A 14,969-nucleotide genomic window follows, 5' to 3' on the forward strand; every position below is an offset into this window, starting at 1 on the left:
TATTGTAGTTATTATCAGTATATTCTGTGGTTATGCTGTCTGGAAGTAGCTAATATTAGGTTTATTACTGAACTGGATCCTTGAAATAATCTTTATACAGACAGTAGAAAACCAACTATCATTTGCAGCATTTTTCCCTACACTATTATTCAGGGGTTAGCTTACCCTTAGCAATTATTATGATACCTTAGATTAGTGAAAACATAATGGCTTTACTAGCTGCAGAGTATTGTACTACTACATACATTTCTATTTTTGGAATGCAATGGTGAAAATACTTAAGGTTTTTTTGTCTTTAGCCAGAACTCATTAAAGATAGAGGTTCTCTTACCTCTTCAATATATCATGCAATGCACAAAGCCGGGGAATCCTGTCCTAGAAACAAAACAAGTTAGTTCAAAAATGTTTATGAAATGTATTTGGAAAAATAACTTCTAACATTTAAAGCATTTGACTGGAAATGAAAATTAGTATTATAATGCACACCAAGTTCAGTTTTGTGTCTCTTTCTTCCTAACGTAGATTTGCTACCGCTGCCTGAAGGCTAACAAGAAGTGCTAGACACTTTATCAATAGTGAAATAGTACTTTTTATATTGCAAATACCTAGAAGTATCTGATAGAAGCCACAATTTTGCAACACCTTTGCTCAGTAGTTTGGCAAGTGCAACCTAAGTGATTGATCAGATTTTCAGTATAATCTAATTTTAAGCTTAAAGCTCCCAGCAACTTGTGTCATACTGTCCTGGTTTCGGCAGGGATAGAGTTAATTTCCTTCCTAGTAGCTGGTACAGTGCTGTGTTTTGGATTTAGGATGAGAACAAAGTTGATAACACACTGATGTTTTAGTTGTTGCTAGGTAATGCTTACACTAGCCAAGGACTTTTCAGCTTCCCATGCTCTACCGACTGAGAAGGCTGGAGGTGCACAAGAAGCTGGGAGGGGGCACAGCCAAACTGGCCAAAGAAACATTCATACCATGTGACGTCACGCTCAGTACATAAACTGGGGAAAGCTGGCCGGGGGGGCCGCTGCTCGGGGACTGGCTGGGCATCGGTCGGCGGGTGGTGAGCAATTGTACTGTGCATCGCTTGCTTTGTGTATTATTATTATTATCATATTATTATTACATTATTATTTTATTTCAATTATTAAACTGTTTTTATCTCAACCCACGAGTTTTTCTCAGTTGCGCTCTTCCAATTCTCTCCCCCATCCCACTGGGGGCAGGGGGGAATGAGCGAGTGGCTGCGTGGTGCTCAGTTGCCGACTGAGGTTAAACCACGACACATACCTACCAAGCATTAAACTATTGCTCCTATTTCATCTTTCAACACAGTTACTGCTGGGTGAGTGCAACAAATGACAATGTGGACAAATAAATGCATTTGCTATTGTCATTATAGAACAACTTCCCCCTGGCATTCAAAGCCCTCACAATTTTGCATCACTGATGTCTCAGAAGAGATATTTCCCTCTTGCTTAGTATCATATGTCAATGGTTTATTCATTCAATTGTGCAATGCTGCCATACATGAGGTACTGGCTTATATGAACTTCCAACCATCAATGAAAGATTAGTCTTTAATAAGAATTGTACTGAGTCTGGCTGGGATGAAGTTATCACAGAGTCACAGAATGGTTGAGGTTGGAAGGGACCGCTGGAGGTCCTCTGGTCCAACACCCCTGCTCAAACAGGGCCACCTAGAGCTGGCTGCCCAGGACCATGTCCAGATGGCTTTTGACTATCTCCAAGGAGGGAGACTCCACAACCTCCCTGGGCAACCTGTTCCAGCACTCGGTCACCCTCACAGTAAAAAAGTCTTTCCTTATGATCAGACAAGAACATCCTGTGTTTCAGTTTGTGTCAGTTGTCTCTGGTCCTGTCACTGGGCACCGCTGACAAGAGCCTGGCTCCATCTTCTTTGCACCCTCCCTTCAGGTATTTATATACACTGATGAGATCTCCCCTGAGCCTTCTCTTCTCCAGGCTAAACAGTCCCAGCTCTCTCAGCCTTTCCTCATAGGAGAGATGCTCCAGTCCTTTCATCATCTTTGTGGCCCTTCGTTGGACTCCCTCCAGTATGTCCATGTCTGTCTTGTACTGGGTAGCCCAGAACTAGACACAGGACTCCAGGTGTGGCCCCACCAGGAGGCTGAGCAGAGGGGAAGGATCACCTCCCTTGACCTGCTGGCAACACTCCTCCTATAATGCAGCCCAGGATACCATTAGCCGCCTTTGCTGCAAGGGCGCATTGCTGGCTCATGTTCAACCTGGTGTCCACCAGCTCATTTCTCCAGTCTGTCGAGGTCCCTCTGGATGGCAGCATGACCCTCTGGCGTATCCCACTCCTCCCAGTTTTGTGTCTGTCCTGGTTTCGGCAGGGATAGAGTTAATTTCCTTCCTAGTAGCTGGTACAGTGCTGTGTTTTGGATTTAGGAGGAGAATAAAGTTGCTAACACACTGATGTTTTAGTTGTTGCTAGATAATGCTTACACTAGTCAAGGACTTTTCAGCTTCCCATGCTCTACCGACTGAGAAGGCTGGAGGTGCACAAGAAGCTGGGAGGGGGCACAGCCAAACTGGCCAAAGGGACATTCCATACCATGTGACGTCATGCTCAGTACGTAAACTGGGGAAAGCTGGCCGGGGGGGACCGCTGCTTGGGGACTGGCTGGGCATCGGTTGGCAGGTGGTGAGCAATTGTACTGTGCATCACTTGCTTTGTGTGTTATTATTCTATTTCAATTATTAAACTGTTTTTATCTCAACCCACGAGTTTTTTTCACTTCTACTCTTCCAATTCTCTCCCCCATCCCACCGTGGGGGCGGGGGAGGAGTGAGCGAGCGGCTGCGTGGTGCTCAGTTGCTGACTGAGGTTAAACCACAACAGTGTCATCAGCAGATTAGCTAATCAAGATCCCAGAATTTATCAATACCTAAAAAATTACAGGCCTCTCGCACCACAGTATGAATCCTGGGCTGCATAAAAAAAAGCGTGGCCAGCAGGTCCAGGGAGGTGATTCTCCCCCTCTACTCCACTCTTGGGAGACCCCACCTGGAGTACTGCATCCAGCTCTGGGGTCCCCAGTACAAGAAAGACTTGGACCTGTTAGAGCAGGTCCAGAGGAGGGCCACAAAAATGATCAGGGGGATGGAACACCTCTCCTATGAGGAAAGGCTGAGACAGCTGGGGTTGTTCAGCCTGGAGAAGAGAAGGCTCCGGGGAGACCTTATTGCGGCCTTTCAATATATAAAGGGGGCTTATAAGAAAGACGGAGAGAGACTTTTTAGCAAGGCCTGTAGTGACAGGACAAGGGGCAATGGTTTTAAACTGAAAGAGGGTAAGTTTAGATTGGACATAAGGAAGAAATTTTTTATGATGAGGGTGGTGAGACACTGGAACAGGTTGCCCAAAGAAGCTGTGCGTGCCCCATCATTGGAGGTGTTCAAGGTCAGGTTGGATGGGGCTTTGAGCAACCTGGTCTAGTGAAAGATGTCCCTGCCCATGGCAGGGGAGTTGGACTAGATGATCTTTAAAGGTCCCTTCCGACCCAAACCATTCTATGATTCTATGTATATAATGATGCTCTAACCATAACTACAAAGTAAGCTTAATAAGAAACAGCAACAGTTCATGCGTAATGGTTGTTCTTTCAGTCAATTTAAACTACACAGCATTGGTGATAGCCACCCAAACCCAATTTAGTGAGGACACAGACTAAACTGTTAAATTATAATTGTTCTGCTATGTGTAAATACTAGCTATTTGTGAACTATAGGTTGCCAGAAGCAGTAAGAAAAAAAATCCTATCAAAAAAGTGGTGATCAGCACCACACATCTGGAATATAATACAACCATATCTTTGCTGCCAAATGTGACCCAACTGTGGTTCTGCAAGAGGGCACAAAGAGTCTATTATATAAATATCACTTAATAATCTCTTTTCTGTCTGAGAGATGAGGTGTTCTCTTTCCTTCCTTGGATACAACTTCGTGTAGTGATCCTGATGGGAAGACCATTGTACATCGAGAAGTTTGTGATCCGCAATACAGTTAACCTGAGAAGGCCCAGGCCTGTGCTGAGCCGCACTGTGGTGCAAGTACAGCATGGACTTCAGGCCTGTGTTGTGCTGCACATATCCCTTTGCCGCATGATAAACTCAGCCACCTCATTTTAACAGAGGATCCTGCAGGCAGCTCCCACTTGGTATGGGCAATTGCGCCACCTGTGTGGCCTTGCCTTTATCTAAAAGTGCAGCAACAAGTTCTCGTGGGAACATCCTTCCTGTTTGAAATTATGAATATGGTTTATTTTCTTGTAAGAACAATCCTATAATAGCTCGAAGGACCAAAAAGGGGCTACCTCTCCATGGACAGAATCTGCACAACATGCTGTGGGAAAATTCATCCAGTTTCTGTCTGATGCAGCACGAACACAGGATTCCCAGCATCTGAAGGGATGTAAGATATATTCGCTACCTATATTCCTCTTTTTATTCTGTCTTATTAAACCAACTATTTTATTAAGCCAGTTGTTGTTAGACATTTCTTATTGAGCTCCAGAAAGAACCCTGCATCGTCTCTCCTTCTCACTGTTTTCAAACCAGAAATTAAATTAGAAGTACTCAAAAACATTGTGGTTTGACATTATGCTGATGTCAGGAGCATGTGATCTGTGACTTTTTTCAAGAGCTTATGGCCAGTGTAAAAATCAGGTGGATGGAGCCATATCGCAGTGATTCCCTAGAACTTTACTGTGCCAGTATGGGAGATAATCTGCATGGCAGTATTATAGGTACCACTGATACTGTATTGGGTCTGGCTGGGATGGAGTTAACTTTCCCCATAGCAGCCCTCATAGTGCTGTGCTTTGTATTTGTAGCTAGAAGGGTGTTGATAACACACCAATGTTTTGGCTACTGCTGAGCAGTGCTCCCACAGCATCAAGGCCCTCTCTCCAACCGTCACCCACCCAAAGGCCAGTAGGCTGGGGGTGGGCAAGAGGTTGGGAGGGGACAGAGCCAGGACAGCTGACCCAAACTGACCAAAGGGATATTCCATACCATATGACATCGTGCTCAGCAATAAAAGATAAGACAAAGGGGGGGGGGGGCATTCATTATTACAGCGTTTGTCTTCCAAAGCAACCTCTACATGTACTGAGGCCCTACTTCCCAGGAAGTGGCTGGACATTGCCTGCTGATGGGAAGTAGAGGATAAATCTGTTTGTTTGTTTTCCTTTGCTTTTACTCGCAACCTTTGCTTTTCTTTATTAAACTGCCTTTATCTTGACCCACAAGCTTTTCTTTGTATTTTCTCTCCCCTCCCTGTCCCACTGAGGAGGGGAGTGATAGAGTGGCTTGGTGGGCACCTGGCAGTCAGCCAAGGTTAACCCAACACAGATGCACAAGATAAAGTGACAGATGCCACGCCCCCAGCTTCTGGTGGAAATTCCACCTCTTCCCAGAAGCCTCAGGGGCCATTTGCCCCAGAAGTCCTCTCTTCCGGTCACATCCTCTGTTGTGATTGGCTGGTGGGAACAGCATCCCCCACTTCTGGTTTAGCCGAAGTACATCAGACCAGGAAGGTCCTTCCCCTACATACACAGTATGGTGCCATTTTGTTTTGGCCACCATTTTATGACAGGACTTGGGCCATTTTATGGCAGGGAGTTGCCATTTTGTTAAATGTCATACTGCTCTGTGATTTGCTGACAGCCATTTCTTGACTCTGTCCTACCCACATGTTCTCAGGCAGCCCTGTGATTGGCTGCCTGTTTCCTTTGGACCAGGAAGTGCTCAGATATAAACTATATACATTTAAATACAATATATACATATATAGAAATATATATATAAAGGAGTGTAAAAATATGTATAAATATATATTTTATTTATACATTGGTACACTATTTTATATATATACTTCTATATGTTTGTATAGATTTATATGTATATACATTTATAAAGCTATAGAAATTAAATATATATACACCCCGGTAAAAGCATACATATAAAATGGATTAAACATTCTTTAATAAGAGCTAGTGGGATGAATAATTAAAGTTTAAATGTGAATAGAAAGGAATTAAACAAAAGTAAAAGGCAGGTTAGGAGACCCCTACTTTACCAGGCTGCAGAACAAGCCCTGACATGTCTGGGGTGGGGGGGAAACTTCAAGACAGGGGTCTTGAAGGGGTGGGGTGACAAAAGAGTGGGGGAGCATGGACAAGTTGGACTAGGGACTACAAAAGGCTATAGACCCCTCCTAGGCAGCCCCCTAAGAAGCCACCTGCACAAATTCTGTCACGTGCAAAAAAGAGGTCAATCCTTTGAGATGGACTGAGGCCCCTGCATCCAGCCCCAGCCCAACAGGATGACCATGAAGGGTTACTGGGGCAGTCTTTGGGCTTTGCACAGTGCTGCAAGACACAGGCAACGCTGGCTGCGAAAATTAAAAACCAGAACAAAATGCCAGCTTGAGAAGAACATGTGAGTGGGGACAACAAGGAAAAGACCCTAAGGGATTCCCAAAAAGGACCACACAAACCAGAACCGGACAATGGGCCCATGAACTACAAACTGGATTTTGAGGTAAGAGTCACACAGAGAGGGCGGGTGGTGGGGGGCAGCTCCCTTTGCCCATCGCTGTGGGGGATCTTACAGCTACCTGCAAGACCATTCTGGGGTGCAGACTGGTACTCTATGTGTTTCCTTATCCTTAGGGCAATGCTGCAAAGTTTTAAACCCTCACTGGAGGGTTTAACTAGCTCTACCTCTACACAGACCTTGTAGAGCATCAGCTTTTCAGGTAATTTGGGGTTCCTTTATTGCGCTGTGTTCTGACCAGTGGTAATAACCACAACAGCGACATATGATAAGCTGCATTATGTGCTGGTAAACTCCCAGCACATCAACACAATCTGCACTGAGATAACGACTCAGCAGAACAAGCATGTCTCGTTTCACTTTGGGAAGGTGACCACGAAGCTGCATCTTTGGTCCCAGAAGCTTCTGATATTTTAAGAAACCATGCCAACATAGTAGTAGTAAAAAATTATGGAGATCTGCCCTTGTACATGAATTATTACAGAGCCCAGGCCAGCAATAGTCTTCCTGATTTTCAAGGTGTTCCTGTGATGTATGGTGCAAGCATTGGAGGTATATTACATAGCCTGTTTAGAAAGGCCATCCCGCTTTTCAAAAGGGGCTTGGAAATTGTTAAGGCACACGTTAAAAGCACTGCTCAAGATATTGCAAAAACCATGTTTGGACATGTTTCCAAGGTTGTCATGGACAAGTTGGAAAGATCGTCAAATCAGGAGGACTCGGGACCTGTATATATTCAAAGAAAAAGCCTTAAAAGAAAGAGAGCCATATCACACCCCTCCCAGCCCTTTAAAAGAAAAAGAAAGGGGTGCACCAGACAACAGTCTGACCAGGACAAGAAGAAAAAGAACAACGAGCCAGGTCGAACAGTGCAAAAGAAAAGGAAAACCCAGAGAAAGAGGTCCCATTCTACCACTAGAAAATGAAATATATGTTAAAAGGGATGGCTTTTGTTCATGGCTGCTCAGAACAGTGTACCAAATTTGAGGTGGATTTGTTTTAAGTATCCCTGACACAGACCAGACCTGAGAAAAACCTGTTTACTGAGGTGCCTCCACTTCCTGCTATTGCAGAGTCTGCACCTCTGGACTTTTTCATAGCTGGGAATGGGGAAGAATATACAGATCTGAACCACAGCCTGCTGTACCTTTGCTGCAAGACTGTAAAAGCTGATGAGTCCAACCTCGGAGTCTTTGAGGCCGTGGGCCTTGTGAATTATCCACTGGCCTTTATTTTCAGCCAGCTGAATGTTACGCTGGGGCACCGACTGATAAGCCAGAGCAACATCTAACCCTACCATACCTTCAAAGAGTTGCTTCTCAATTACAGCCGTGACACACTGTCCACGCACTTCTCCACTAGGCTGTTCTACAAAGACACAGCTGGGCAGCAGGAAGCGGTCACGCTGGATGGCATGAGTAGAGTAGAACAGAATAGTTCATTGGAAGGGACCTACAACAATCATCTAGTCCAACTGCCTGACCACTTCAGGGATGACCAAATTTAAAACATATTAAGGGCATTGTCAAAATGCCTCTAAAATACTGACAGGCTTGGGGCATTGACCACCTCTCTAGGAAGCCTGTTCCAATGTCTGTCCACCATCTCGGTAAAGAAGTGTTTCCTAATGTCGAGTCTGAACTTCCCCTGATGCAGCTTTGAGCCATTCCCATGCGTCCTGTCACTGGATACCAGGGAGAAGAGATCAGCACCTCCCCCTCCACTTCCCCTCCTCAGGAAGCTGTAGACAGCAATGAGGTCGCTCCTCCTTTTCTCCAAACTAGACAAACCCAGAGTCCTTAGCTGCTCCTCATAGGACATGCCTTCCAGCCCTTCCACCACCTTTGTTGCCCACTTCTGGACGCATTCAAGGACCTTAATATCCTTCTTAAATTGTGGGGCCCAGAACTATACACAGTACTGAAGGCAAGGCCACACCAACGCTAAATACAGAAGGATAATCACCTCTTTCAACTGGCTGGTTATGCTGTGTTTAATGCACCCCAGGATGCGGTTTGCCCTCTTGGCTTCCAGGGCACACTGCTGACTCATGTTGAGCCTGCTGTCAACCAGCACCCCCAAATCCCTTTCTACAGGGCCATATCTCTCATATCTCATTTCTCCAACCATATCTCTCCCAATCTATTCTTGTGTCCGGTATTACTCCATCCCAGGTGCAGAATCTGGCATTTGTTCTTGTTAAATTTCATGCCATTAATGATTGCCCATGCTCCAGTCTATCTAGATCCCTCTGCAAGGCCTCTTGGCCCTTCGAGAGACTCACCAGCACCTCCCAGTTTAGTATCACCAGCAAACTTGCTAATGGTGCATTCAACTCCTGCATCCAGCTCATTGATAAAAATATTGAACAGAACTGGCCCTAGAATTGAGCCCTGAGGAACACCACTGGTGACTGGTCGCCAGCCATATGTAGCCCCATTCACTACAACCCTTTGAGCCCTGCACTTCAGCCAGTTCTTCACCCAGCGCAGCATGTACCTGCTCATCTCACAGTTGGACAACTTGCCCAGAAGGCTGCTGTCAAAAGCCTATCTTAAAAAAGCCTTCCTAAAATCCAGGAAAAACTACATCCACCGCCTTCCCTTCATCCACTAGGTGGGTGACCTTATCGTAGAAGGATATCAAACTAGTTAGACAGGCCTTTCCCTTTGTGAACCCATGTTGACTGTGCCTGATGATTGCATTGTCCTTTAAATGTCTTTCAGTAGCACCCAGTATGATCTTCTCCATAATTTTCCAGGTACTGAGGTGAGACTAACAGGTCTGTAGTTTCCTGGGTCTTCCCTCACGCCCTTCTTGTCAATTGGAATAACACTGATGAGCTTCCAGTCAGCAGGGACCTTCCCAGACTCCCAAGACCTTTGGTAGATGATCGAGAGGGGTCCTGCTGTCACATCCACTAGCTCCTTCAGTACTCTGGAATGAATCCCATCAGGCCCCATGGACTTGTGAACATTCAGCTAATCCAACTTGTCTGAGGCAAAAAAAGCATTGAATGCCTCTGCTTTTTCTTCATCCCTATTTGTCAGGTGACCATCTTCAACAAGTATCGGTCCAATGTTTTCCTTGGACCTCCTCTTGCTATTAACATATTTTAAAAAGCCCTTCTTGTTTTCTGACAAAACACTGGCCAGTTTCAACTCTAGTTGAGCTTTGGCCTTTCATGTCTTCTTCCTGCATATAGGAACCACATCTCTGTAATCCTCCTGTGAAGCCTGACCTTGCTTCCAGAGATCATACAATTTCGTTTTCCTCTTGAGCTCCACGAGGAGTTCCCTGTTCAACCAAGCTGGTCTTCTGCCCCACTTGCTTGACTTATGACACAGTGGGATTGCCTGTGCTTTTGTCCTGGTTTCGGCAGGGATAGAGTTAATTTCCTTCTTAATAGCTAGTATAGTGCTGTGTTTTGGATTTAGGATGAGAATAATGTTGATAACACACTGATGTTTTAGTTGTTGCTAGGTAATGCTTACAGTAGTCAAGGACTTTTCAGCTTCCCATGCTCTACTGACTGAGAAGGCTGGAGGTGCACAAGAAGCTGGGAGGGGGCACAGCCAGGACAGCTGACCCAAACTGGCCAAAGGGACATTCCATACCATGTGACATCATGCTCAGTACATAAACTGGGGGAAAGCTGGCCGGGGGGGCCGCTGCTCGGGGACTGGCTGGGCATCGGTCGGCGGGTGGTGAGCAATTGCAATGTGCATCACTTGCTTTGTGTATTATTATTATTAGGATTGTATTCTATTTCAATTATTAAACTGTTTTTATCTCAACCCATGAGTTTTCTCACTTCTGCTCTTCCAATTCTCTCCCCCATACCACCGGGGAGGGGGGAAGTGAGCGAGCGGCTGTGTGGTGCTCAGTTGCCCACTGAGGTTAAACCACAACAGTCCTTTTTGGCGCCCAACGTGGGGTTCGAAGGGTTCGAGATAATAACAGATTAACCGGAGTGTACTAAGGAATTTATATCTGTTAACAGTTGCGGGTCACAATGTTGGTTCATCTGTTCTCGATATTGGTTTGTCTAATCTGCATCAGGCTCTTTTTTTCCTGTAAGTGTTAAAGATTGGTGTTGGGTTTTGCAGTCGGCTGTGGTCTGCAGTGATTAGTGATGTTTTGCCTGGGAGGTTTGTTATTAAAACACTGGCCTTGAGCTTAATCTGGTATTTCAGCTTTGTACTGAAGCCATTACTGTACTTCGGGTACCACTTTGTGGAGACAATTAGCAATTACAGTCCTTCCTCTGAGAGGTTTTTTATGGAGGAAATAGAGAATGGCAGCGTCGCTACCTTCTTCTATGATGTTTCCTCCTTCATTACAGTAACTTTTCAGTATCTTGAACATCCTTGGGTAGTTAAGATACTTCTATTGGTATCTCTTGGGAATATTGTTTTGGTTTTGTCTAAGGTTAATAAGCAATTTAAGAATATCATCCAGAGATCTGCCCCGAGGCTGAATAGTTATGAGTGGCAGGGTGTGTGGGATAAGATGGGCAAGTACCCAGGCCAATGGGCACCCCCAGTGTTTTGGAACTTCACCCCTGAGCAAGTGCAGAATCCTGAAAAATTAGTAGAATATTTGGACAAAGTATGCTGTCACCCTGGCAACTCCAGAGAGATGCAGGTCACTGCAACGTGCTGGGGCCTGGCCCATGCCTACCGAGCCCTGTTCAACACTATTCAGTACCCTCAAGGGGAAGAGAAGGTCTCTGGATCTGAAGACAAAATGACAGGCCCTGTGGCCACTCCGACCCCGGCGAAAGGCCCTGCGGCCACTCAGACCCTGGCAACAGGCCCTGCAGCTGAACCAAAGAACCAACCTGTGCCAGTATCAGTCACCCCTGTACACAAGAAGGAATCTTGGAAGCGGAAATCGGCTCATTTAGTAAGGGAGGAAGAATCTTCTTCTAAAAGGGAACCGGAGGAAGAAGTGGACGAGGCAGACTACCCTGGAGAAGGGCCATCACGAGAACAGGAGGAGGAGGGTCGGCAACTGCTCGGGGAGGAAGAAGAGGAAGAACTCATGAAAGAGGCAGTAACCACCCGATCTCTATCCCTGAGTGAGCTGCGAGATATACGAAAAGATCTCAGTCGTTGTCCAGGCAAGCACACTGTCACCTGGCTGCTCCGATGCTGGGATAACGGGGCCAGTAGCCTGGAATTAGAGGGTAGGGAAGCCAAGCAGCTGGGATCCCTTTCCAGGGAAGGGGGCATTGACAAAGCGATTGGAAAAGGGACACGAGTCCTCAGCCTTTGGAGGCGACTCCTGTCAAGCATGAAGGAAAGGCATCCCTTCAAGGAAGATGTTATATGTCACCCAGGCAAGTAGACCACCATCGAGAGGGGTATCCAGTACCTGAGGGAATTAGCTGTGCTGGAGGTGATTTATGGTGACCTGAACAATGAACAACTATCCAAAGATCCAGATGAAGTCAAGTGCACACAATCCACGTGGCAGAAGTTTGTAAGGAGCACACCACCATCATATGCCAACTCATTGGCAGTGATGACCTGGAAAGATGGAGAGGGACAAACAGTGGATGAACTGGCTGGCCAACTCCGGCAATATGAGGAAAGTCTCTCTTCCTCCCTCGTCTCGGCTGTGGAGAAACTGTCCCGGGAGATCCAGCAACTCAGAGAGGATAGGTCCTACTCCCCACCTGTACGGACCAGTATCTCAGCCATTAGGAGTCAGCGTTCTTTTGCTCAAGAGAGAGACTATAAAGGGTACACACCACGGGGCACCCTATGGTTTTACCTGCGTGACCACGGAGAGGACATGAGGAAGTGGGACGGGAAACCTACCTCAGCCCTAGGGGCACGGGTACGTGAATTGCAAGGAAAAACAATCACAAAAGGGGGTTCTTCCAGGAAAATTGCTGCTCCAGTTTCCAGCGGGCAGTTCCCCAGACAGAGTACAAGGGCTGATCTTACTTCTGATCTTAATGAAGAGACTTCTGACTCATATTTGCAGGAAATGAGAAACGAATACTATGACAAGGACTAGAGGGGCCCTGCCTCCAGCCAGGGGGAGGAAAGGGACAACCGGGTTTACTGGACTGTGTGGATTCGGTGGCCTGGCACATCAGACCCACAGAAGTATAAGGCTCTAATAGACACCGGTGCACAGTGTACCCTAATGCCATCAAGCTATAAGGGGGCAGAACCCATCTGTATTTCTGGGGTGACGGGGGGATCCCAACAGCTAACTGTATTGGAAGCCGAAGTAAGTCTAACCGGGAATGAGTGGCAGAAGCACCCCATTGTGACTGGCCCAGAGGCTCCGTGCATCCTTGGCATAGACTACCTCAGGAGAGGGTATTTCAAGGACCCAAAAGGGTACCGGTGGGCTTTTGGTATAGCTGCCTATTGTGGTTTAACCTCAATCGGCAACTGAGTACCACACAGCCGCTCGCTCACTCCTCCCCGCCCCCGGTGGGATGGGGGAGAGAATTGGAAGAGCACAAGTGAGAGAAACTCGTGGGTTGAGATAAAAACAGTTTAATCATTGAAATAAAATAATATTAACAATAACAATAATAATACTACTACATAAAGCAAGTGATGCACAGTGCAATTACTCACCACCCACCAACTGATGCCCAGCCAGTCCCCGAGCAGCAGCCCCCCCGGCCAGCTTTCCCCAGTTTATGTACTGAGCATGACGTCACATGGTATGAATGTTTCTTTGGCCAGTTTGGCTGTGCCCCCATCCCAGCTTCTTGTGCACCTGCAGCCTTCTCAGTCGGTAGAGCATGGGAAGCTGAAAAGTCCTTGACTAGTGTAAGCACTACTGAGCAATAACTAAAACATCGGTGTGTTATCAACTTTGTTCTCATCCTAAATCCAAAACACTGTACCAGCTACTAGGAAGGAAATTAACTCTGTCCCTGCTGAAACCAGAACACTGCCTTGGAGACGGAAGAAATTAAACAGCTGTCTACCTTGCCTAGTCTCTCGGAGGACCCTTCTGTTGTGGGGTTGCTGAAAGTCAAAGACCAACAGGTGCCAATTGCTACCACAAGGGTGCACCGGCGGCAATATCGCACCAACCAAGACTCCCTGATTCCCATCCATAAGCTGATTCGTCAGCTGGAAAGCCAAGGTGTGATCAGCAAGACTCGCTCACCCTTTAACAGTCCCATATGGCCAGTGTGAAAGTCACATGGAGAGTGGAGACTAACAGTAGACTATCGTGGCCTGAACGAAGTCACGCCACCGCTGAGTGCTGCCGTGCCAGACATGCTAGAACTTCAATACGAACTGGAGTCAAAGGCAGCCAAGTGGTATGCCACAATTGATATTGCTAATGCGTTTTGCCCAATCCCTTTGGCAGCAGAGTGCAGGCCCCAGTTTGCTTTCACTTGGAGGGGCGTCCAGTGCACCTGGAACCGACTGCCCCAAGGGTGGAAACACAGCCCCACCATTTGCCATGGACTGATCCAGACTGCACTGGAACAGGGTGGAGCTCCAGAACACCTGCAATACATTGATGACATCGTCGTGTGGGGCAACACAGCAGGAGAAGTTTTTGAGAAAGGGAAGGAAATAGTCCAAATCCTTCTGAAGGCCGGTTTTGCCATAAAACAAAGAAAAGTCAAGGGACCTGCACAGGAGATCCAGTTTTTAGGAATAAAATGGCAAGATGGACATCGTCAGATGTGGGGATAGGCAGCCTGACGACAAGCATTGCGGAGTTTGACCTTGACGGACGAGCCTTGTGTCCGTGAGAAGAGAACAACAAGTAAGAAGAAACTGCTGTGTTTATAGAAGACTAGCCTATGTGCTTGTGTCTAGATGCGCGTGATCAAAAGGCTGTACCCTATCAGTAAGCTGCTGACAGCGCATGAACACTTGAGTTTTGTATAAGAGGAGAGCTTAATGTATAATAAAGGTCTTTGGTTGCCTCCGGCCAGAGTCTGTGCCTTAATCCCCACAGTCAGATCCCAATGGATGTGATCAACAAAATAACAGCCATGTCTCCACCAACTAGCAAAAAGGAAACACAAGCTTTCTTAGGCGTCGTGGGTTTTTGGAGAATGCATATTCCAAAGTACAGTCTGATTGTAAACCCTCTCTATCAAGTGACCCGGAAGAAGAACGATTTCAAACGGGGCCCTGAGCAACGACAAGCTTTTGAACTAATTAAAGAGGAGATAGTTCATGCAGTAGCCCTGGGGCCAGTCCGGGCAGGACAAAATGTAAAAAATGTGCTCTACACTGCAGCCGGGGAGAATGGCCCTACCTGGAGCCTCTGGCAGAAAGCACCAGGGGAGACTCAAGGTCGACCCCTAGGGTTTTGGAGTCGGGGATACAGAGGATCCGAGGCCCGCTA

The sequence above is a fragment of the Aptenodytes patagonicus genome, chromosome W, assembly GCF_965638725.1.
Source record: "Aptenodytes patagonicus chromosome W, bAptPat1.pri.cur, whole genome shotgun sequence".
In the NCBI taxonomy this organism is placed as follows: domain Eukaryota; kingdom Metazoa; phylum Chordata; class Aves; order Sphenisciformes; family Spheniscidae; genus Aptenodytes; species Aptenodytes patagonicus.